General features: G+C 36.8%; 1 pseudogene; it reads right to left on the bottom strand.

Annotated features, from left to right (window-relative positions):
- Window positions 1–7,227: 7,227 nt before the first annotated feature.
- Window positions 7,228–7,326, bottom strand: LOC132287535 (small nucleolar RNA R71; annotated as a pseudogene).
- Between the last annotated feature and the right edge of the window lie 985 nt (window positions 7,327–8,311).

Here is an 8,311-nt window from a genome sequence, read left to right as displayed (position 1 = left end):
TAAGTCCGTAGGGGTGTTTGAACGCCTAATGCCCTAAAGCCGTCTGGTTTGGGAGTCATTGACTTAACGCTAGACCTCATGAATCACTAGAAAGCTTAATAGATCAATACATTGCACCATGCTTCCATCTTTGATCCTATAAATATAAATAAATAAATAAATATATATATATATATATATATATATATATATATAAGTGAAAAGAATAAGCGCACCTACAACAATAAAGCTTTAATAAAAGGTCCACTTTTTGTCTTGATGATCGGTACTAGATTTGTGTGCTAGTTTGAGGGTAAGGATGTAATTAACTCTTTAGTTGGCTTAGATAGAACACATTTGATGCCGGTCCACTCAAAAGAATTCTAGAATTATTTTGATTTGCATGATCATTCTCTTGATGTGTGGAGGACCACACTTGCTTGCTTGATGTTGAGATTTTGGGAGATTACTCAGAAATGTTTGAAACATTGCATACTTGAAGTAGTTTTCTCCCAATGCTTGTTTGCAATATTGGTACCTCTTTTGAAAGAATGAGCTTAATGTTTGTGGGTACCATTTCTGGAAACCCTCACGAGACTTCACTCATCCACTAGGGGTAACCTAGGGGTTTAAAAGGCTTGTTGCATATGCTAAGTGCAATCGTGTTCCCTACGAAAGTAGCGTTATCCATTTATTGTTTTCTAGTTCATAGTTGTATAGTTGTTCATTTCATTCCTTTACTTTCTAGTACCTTTTTCTATCCATTTTCAGGCACTTATCCCGAAAATAAGCTAACTCAGCCAAAAAAGATCTTAATTGAAGCAATTATGGGATTAAACAAAGAAAGGAGCAAAGTGGAGAAAGAAGAAAGCAAATGAAGCCAAAGGTGGGAAGCAACAAAGTTCGATCGATCCAACTTCAAGGGTCGATCGATCGAACACTGATCGATCTCAGCATTTCAAGATAGATCCAAGCCTTGACCCAAAAGCAAAAAGTCCAAAGTTCGATCGATCCAACACCACCCTTCGATCGATCGAACACTTTTGTCCTTACTCAAATGATTGATCCTATCCACAGCTGTACCACCCTCTAACCACTTTTGTCCTTTTCCCAAAAATATCTCCCAAAATATCTCGGATTTGTCTTTTCCCAAAAAGCTCAACCAGTTGGATCGATCCAGCCTAAGTTCGATGGATCTCAGCCAGTTCGATCGATCCAAGTCCAAGGTTCGATCGATCGAACTTCCTCCAGTGCGAAAAAGTTAAATTTTCATCTCATTGAAAGTTATCCTTTATCCAATCATTAGGGAATATTGTGTGCACGACCCCAGCTCATTTTGGGTGTCATTTAACCTACCTATATAAGGATAAGGATTGCTTTTTACAAGGGGAGCCAATATCATTTTCATGTCATCTTTTGCAGAGCAAGCTTAGAGGAGGCGGAGGCTAGAGACACCATTGGAGTTCTTCATCAACAAGGAGCGGATTTCTTCCATGGAGTTAGCCCTTGAGGGTTGGAGCAACATCACCATGAGTGGCTAGACATCCTTTTGGGGCTAGAGTTAGCCCCAAGCATGCTTTCTATATCTTAATCTTGTGTATTATTGAGGGATTAGTGTTGTAATTAATGTTTTAACACTTTAATATATATAGATCTTGTTTATTCAACGATTTATGTGGTTTAATGCTTCCAATTGATCATTTCATTCTATCCATATGTCTATGTATGTTAGAATAGATGTTCATGTGCTTGTCTCTAGATTTTGTGTTATTGATGCATGTCTATGTGTATTGATGCTATAGATTTAGAGATTGTCAAAACATAGTGCTTAAAAGAATGCTCTTGTGATTTTCTTGATTGTTTATACTTATTCCTTGATGGATTGTGCCTCTCCCCTATTTTATTTTCATGCTAGTATTGTAGATGTAGTATAGTTGTAGTGTAGTGTTAAATGGGAGGATAATCCATGCTTGTTGTTTGATGTTCCATGCGTTTGAATAGAAGTAGCATATGTCTCTAACCTTTGTGTTATATTTGGATTGTGAGCTTAATGAAATGATTAATGACTTGTTTTGATCTATTGTGCCTTTCACATGTTGTTTAGACAATATATGCTTCATTGCTTAGATATATTGTGCCTTTCACATGATGTTTAGACAATACATGCTTAACTAGTCATCCTTGCTTGCTGAATCAACCAAACACATACACACACCAATATTGCAAAACACCATTTGCCCTCATTATTCACTTGTCAATGGTATAGGAATGCATTGCTTGGTGGTGATCTCTAAACCCCAAGATCTCTCTCTCTCTTACTTACTCTTAATTGCATTGTTTTGTTATCACTTAGTTTAATTTAGTTGCTCTCTAATCAACCAACAAACCAATTGTTTGATCACTCGACCTACTAGCCCTAATAGCAATTCCACGACATTGTTCGATCTTCACAATCCCTTAGGACAATCCCTACTCACCCTAGCTATATTTTTAGTGAAGGTAGTAGTGGCTTCTATAAATGTAAAACTCTTGGCCCTCGCCTTAAAATGCACACTCTTCAAGCTTGATATGGTGTAGCGACCCTCACAAGGACCACATCAACATCCTTCAATCATGTTATGTAAGCCGTGCACACACAACTTATAACCTTATGAATTTTATGAACCAAATGATGACCACCATGCTCCTAAAGTTAAGGTGGCTCACACACACACACACATGCACACACACTATGATTTACTCACAAGTAAATATATCAAAATTTCATAATATTAAAACAATATAGGCTTCACAATATTTACACAATCAAGTCTCTAAGACCACAATGGCAATTACATGAATAAGTTCACAAAATGAATCAAATCCAAGTACTACCACATAATGAACCTATGAAATCTATTCATGCTAGTATACTATAAGCTTAAAGTCCATGATTTAAACAATAACATAGTATCAAATACACAATTAAATCATTGACAAAAAATATATAGAATTTCTATAAATTACACTAATGAAAATCTCTAGATTTCAAGACATCACTTAATGAAACAAACTTAACACAAGTTAAAGATTATGTAAAAGCCTTAATCAGAACAAAGCCTTAAGTTAATTTCATGTAATATACATCTAGATACAACCCTAGAATTCAAAATACATGCATACAATGTATATCAACTCTAAGAAACAAAAGATACAACAAGAGTATAAATATAGGACAACCCCTACCTCACTAAAGGATTGAACCTATAGAATCTAAGGCAAATGAACTAAAATTGAAAAACTATGAAAAGGTGTTCTAGATAAAGAATAGAGGAAGGTTAGATCTTCAAAGTGGAAAACCTAATTTTTTAGGGAAGGGTGTGATGGCCCAAGTTTTGTAAATCCAGTGCGTCAGTGATGACCAAAAGATGACTCGGTAACGGATCCGAAATGCGGAACCAAAAGATAAAACCATAGTCCTTAGAGATAAAAGTCATCCCTAAGATACCAATATGACCTTCCATGAAGTCACGGAACTTAAAAAGAGCGAAAGAGGAAACTAGAGTTAAAACGGGTAAAATTCGTTAATCAAAGGCAAAATGGTCACTTCACAAAAAAAAAGAGAAAATTGACTCTAAATAAGTCAAAAAAGGTGAATAAAACCTAATCTAATCATTTCACAATATTCCAATAGGTTCTAAGAACTTTGGCTAAGAATCCCACAAAATGCCCTTTCCCGGTTTAAACGAAAACTGACACTACCTCACTAAAACATGAATAACTCCCACTTTGATTTGAATCTGAGAATACCATTGGTACCATTGGAAAGTTAACTAAAAATTCTTCAATTTAGGCTAAAGAATAACCCCATTTGGATTAGAAATGAAGAAGTTATGACCATTTAAAGTTGGAACAACAATGCTGAAACAAAATTTGGAAGCAACTGTGCATGTGTGCTATTTCGGTCGACCGAAATGGCATTTCGGATGACCCAAATGGATGAAAACTTTCCTGAAAGCTGGTTTTTAAGGGGAGGTCACTACGGTAGACCGAAATAAGGCATCGGTCGACCGAAATAAGCCCAAATAGTGAAAATGGCTACTGAAATGTGTGTTTTACTATTCATTCAAGCTCCCAAAAGCCATCTGATGAGCGCTGAAAAGTGCGTATTTAAACCCCTTAAGCTTAGGTATTCTTGAACCTTTATCTATCTTATTTTCCCGTTTTGTATTGATTTCGTGTTATTTCCATTTTCAGGTACTTATCCCCAAAATAAGCTAACTCAGCCAAATAAGAGCATAATTGAAGTAATTATGGGATGAATCAAAGAACGGAGCAAAGTAGAGCAAAAGGAAGCAAAAGGTGGAATTCCAACAACTTCGATCGATCTCAAGAAAAGTTCGATCAATCCAACTTTCATCTATCTCAGCACTCCAAGATAGATCCATGCCATAATGTCATCTTTAGAGATCCCAAAAGTTTGATCGATCCAACATTATTCTCTAATCGATCGAACTTTCTTATCCTTATCCGCATGCCAGATCTTATCCAGCTATACCACCCTACTAACCACTTTTGTCCCTTTCCCAAAAATATCTTCAAAATATCTCAGATTTGTTTTTATCTAAAAAGGCGCAGCCATTGAGGATCAATCCAACTTCAATTCGATAGATCTCAGCCATGTTCGATCAATCTCACCTCAAGTTCGATCGATCGAATTTCCTAAATCCTGAAAAAAATCCAAATTCCAGCTCATTAAAAGTTGTCTCATATCCAATCATTAGAGGATTATTGGTGTATGAGCCCAGCTCAATTGGGATGGTTTTTAACCAACCTATATAAGGAATATGAGCCACTTTTACACATATACACATACTTAGAGAAGATAATACTTAGTGAGGAAGTAAAGGAGAGGAGGAGGCTAGAGACACCATTGGAAACTCTTCATCAACCAAGGAGCAGATTTCTTCCATGGAGCTTGCCCTTGAGGGTTGGAGGACATCATCCATGAGTGGCTAGACATCCTCTTGGGGCTAGAGTTAGCCCTAAGCATGCTTTCTACTTCTTGATTTATGTATTTTTGAGGGAATTTGTATTGTGATTCATGTCTTGACACTTTTATATATATAGATCTTGTTTATTCAATGATTTATGTGGTTTAATGTTTCCAATTGATCATTTCATTCTATCCATATGTCTATGTATGCTAGAGTAGATGTTCATATGTTTGTCTCTATTTCTTGTGTTATTGATGCATGTCTATGTGTATTAATGCTATAGATCTAGAGATTGTCAAGACATAGTACTTAATGGCATGTTCTTGTGGTTTATTTAATGGTTTATACTCATTTTTTGATGGATTGTACCTCTCCCTTAGTTTAATTAGTTTAATTTCATGTCATTAGCTTAGTTGTAGTGTAGTTGTTAAATGGGAGGACAATCCATGCTTGTTATTGATGTTCCATACTTATGAAAGCAAGTAACATATATTTCTAATCTTGTGATGTGTTTGGATTGTGAGCTTAAAGAAATGATTAATGGCTTAATTTGATATGTTGTGCTATCCACCAAGTTATTTAGACAATATATGCTTAATTTGTCATCCATGCTGGTTGAAACAACCACACACACACACTTTGTTGCAATACATGTTCTTCCCCTCATTAATCATTCATTAATGGTGTAGAAAAGGTATGCTTAGTGGTGATCTCTAAACCCCAAGATCTCTCTCTCTTTTATTCTCTTTAATGCATTATTGTTTACTTTAGTTTAATTTGCATCTAGTTAAATTCAACCAACCGACCACTATTTTGATCACTCAACCTACTAACCCTAATCTTGATTCCTTAACCTAGTACGACCCTCAATCCCTTGGGACAATCCCTTCTCACTCGTAATACATAGTATAGGTGTTAAGCGGTTTATAAATTTAAATTATGGTGCCCACTTGACACTAATTTCCAAACTCAAAGTTTTATGCATTGTTTGTGCACACGCTCGGGGAAGCCACTATAGTTTTTGGCGCCGTTGCCGGGGATTGATTGATTGGCAACGTCGTATTTGTGGAATCAATTAGGAATTAGTACTCTTTTGATCGTGTCTTTATTTTGTTTTCAATTTTTGTTACTTATTGTGTTTGTTCTTGTTTAACTAAGAGCATTGGGCTAAGAAGGTGAGCAAAGGAGTATTCCAAGCAAAGGAGCTAAGCAAGCAAGGAAAAAGGCTAAAATCATAAATAAATAAATAAATAAATAATAAAAATAAAAATTGCTAAGCTAAAAGCTAAAAATTTGGAGTTGAAGTGCTAAATGACCTTTGTGAGCTTTTTCTTACTCAAACCCTTTGTTAAATCGTCGGCCCGCGTGGAGGTTTGTATTTCAATTCTTAGATAAATCGTGAGCCCACGTGGATGCAATTTACTTTTCTTGTATATTGTTAAAGCATGGGAGTATGGGAACATTGTATGTGGAAGAAGTTTGTTGATTATTAATTTGTTGTGAAGGTGGAGTGTTTATCATTATTGCTTGTTGTGTTACATTATGCATACATGGTCGTAGATCATTGAGACCCACCTTGTCCCTTTAAATTTTCATCTTGAATCCATTGTTCGAAACCCTAGGGGAAGAGGTAGTTCTAGTCAATCCATTTCATCAATGGAAGGACACAATAACGACCATGTGGAGGACCTTGGTCACATAAACCAACAAGGTATCCTCCACCCCAATGTGCATCATGATAACATGCAAGTTCCATTAGGCATGCCAAGGCCATTCGTTCATCCACCACAACGACAAGGCCAAGTTCCATTGGGAATGCCAAGGCCAATCTATGCTCCACCACCTCCCATCATTCAAGGCAACCAAGGTGCCCATGTTACACCTCTAATTGCTAATCCTCCCCCTGCTTTAAGAGATCACTATGTGCCTAATGAATATAATGCACCCACATGCATTCAATTATCACCATTTAGAGCACATCACTATGAAATCAAGCCACAAACCATACAATACAAATGCTTCCTAACTATCATGGACTTCCAAGTGAAGAACCTTACAAGTATTTTGATGAGTTTCTTGAAGTATGTTTCACCGTGAAATACACGGACATGCCGGAAGAGGTCTTAAGGCTTAAACTTTTTCCATTCACCCTTAAAGATAAGGCAAAATATTAGTTTAACAATCTTAGGCCTTTTTCAATAACTTCTTGGGCGGAAATGCAAAAAGAGTTCTTGAATAAGTACTATCCGGTTTCTAAGACCAATGCCAGGAGAACTTTAATTAGGGAATTTTCACATGGGGATGGAGAAACATTTCATGAGGCATGGGAACGCTTTAATGAATTACTTAGGAAGTGTCTACATCATGACATACCCAAATGGCAATTAGTTCAATATTTCTTTGAGAGCTTATCGGATAATTACAAGGGCATGGTTGATACTTCTATGGGTGGCTCTTACATTGATAGGCATGAGGATGATGTGTGGCATCTTTATGAGAACATGAGTGAAAATTCTTTGCATCATACTTTATCTTCGAAGAATGGTAGAAATTCTAGTGGTAGGAAGAGTGTTGGCTTACATCAAGTCGACCACTCCAATGAAATTGCCGTCGAGATGAAATCATTATCTCAAAGGTTTGATTAATTTTTGATCAACCAAAGCTCGGCGAATCAAGTATCTTCCTTCCCTAACCATTCTCATCATGCATCTAATGAGACATGTATGAGTTGTTCAAGTGTTTTACATTCTACTTCCAAGTGTCCCCATGGACATGTGCAAAGTGAGCATCATGAACAAGCAAATGCTATTTTTGCTAATCAAGGGAACAATCCTTATGGCAATCACTATAATCCTAGTTGGAGGAATCACCCGAATTTCTCTTGGAAAAACCAAGGGGAGGGCTCGAACCCTTCCCAAGGCGGTTTTCAAGGGAAATACATTCCACCTCCACTACAAAGCCAAGGTTCCCAAGGTTTTAGATCATCATACCAATCATAAGGAAACCAATTTTCTAATCCTAAGCAAATGTTAGAAGTCCCGCTTTTGAAGAAAAATTTTTGACCGCTTTGGGCACTCTAGAGGCAAACACACAATTACTTCATTCTCACTCTCAATCCATCGCAAAGCTAGAAACCCAAGTAGGGCAAATAGCTAGCACTCTAAATGCAAGAGAGAAGGGAAAAATGCCTTTGAATGCCTCACCAAAGCAATAATGTGTTATGGAGACTCATTCCCCATCGGAAGGTCACACAATAGAGCATGTCAATGCGGTAACTACCTTGAGAAGTGGAAAGATTGTGGACAACCAAGTGGGTATGTCCAAATGAAGAGAGTGAATCGGTGCAACCAAAAGTT

Source organism: Cornus florida, unplaced genomic scaffold (assembly GCF_030987335.1).
Source record: "Cornus florida cultivar Cherokee Brave unplaced genomic scaffold, ASM3098733v1 CherokeeBrave_3.0.0_Hap2_Chr11, whole genome shotgun sequence".
NCBI classification, from domain to species: domain Eukaryota; kingdom Viridiplantae; phylum Streptophyta; class Magnoliopsida; order Cornales; family Cornaceae; genus Cornus; species Cornus florida.
This window is presented reverse-complemented; position numbering and strand designations above follow the sequence as displayed.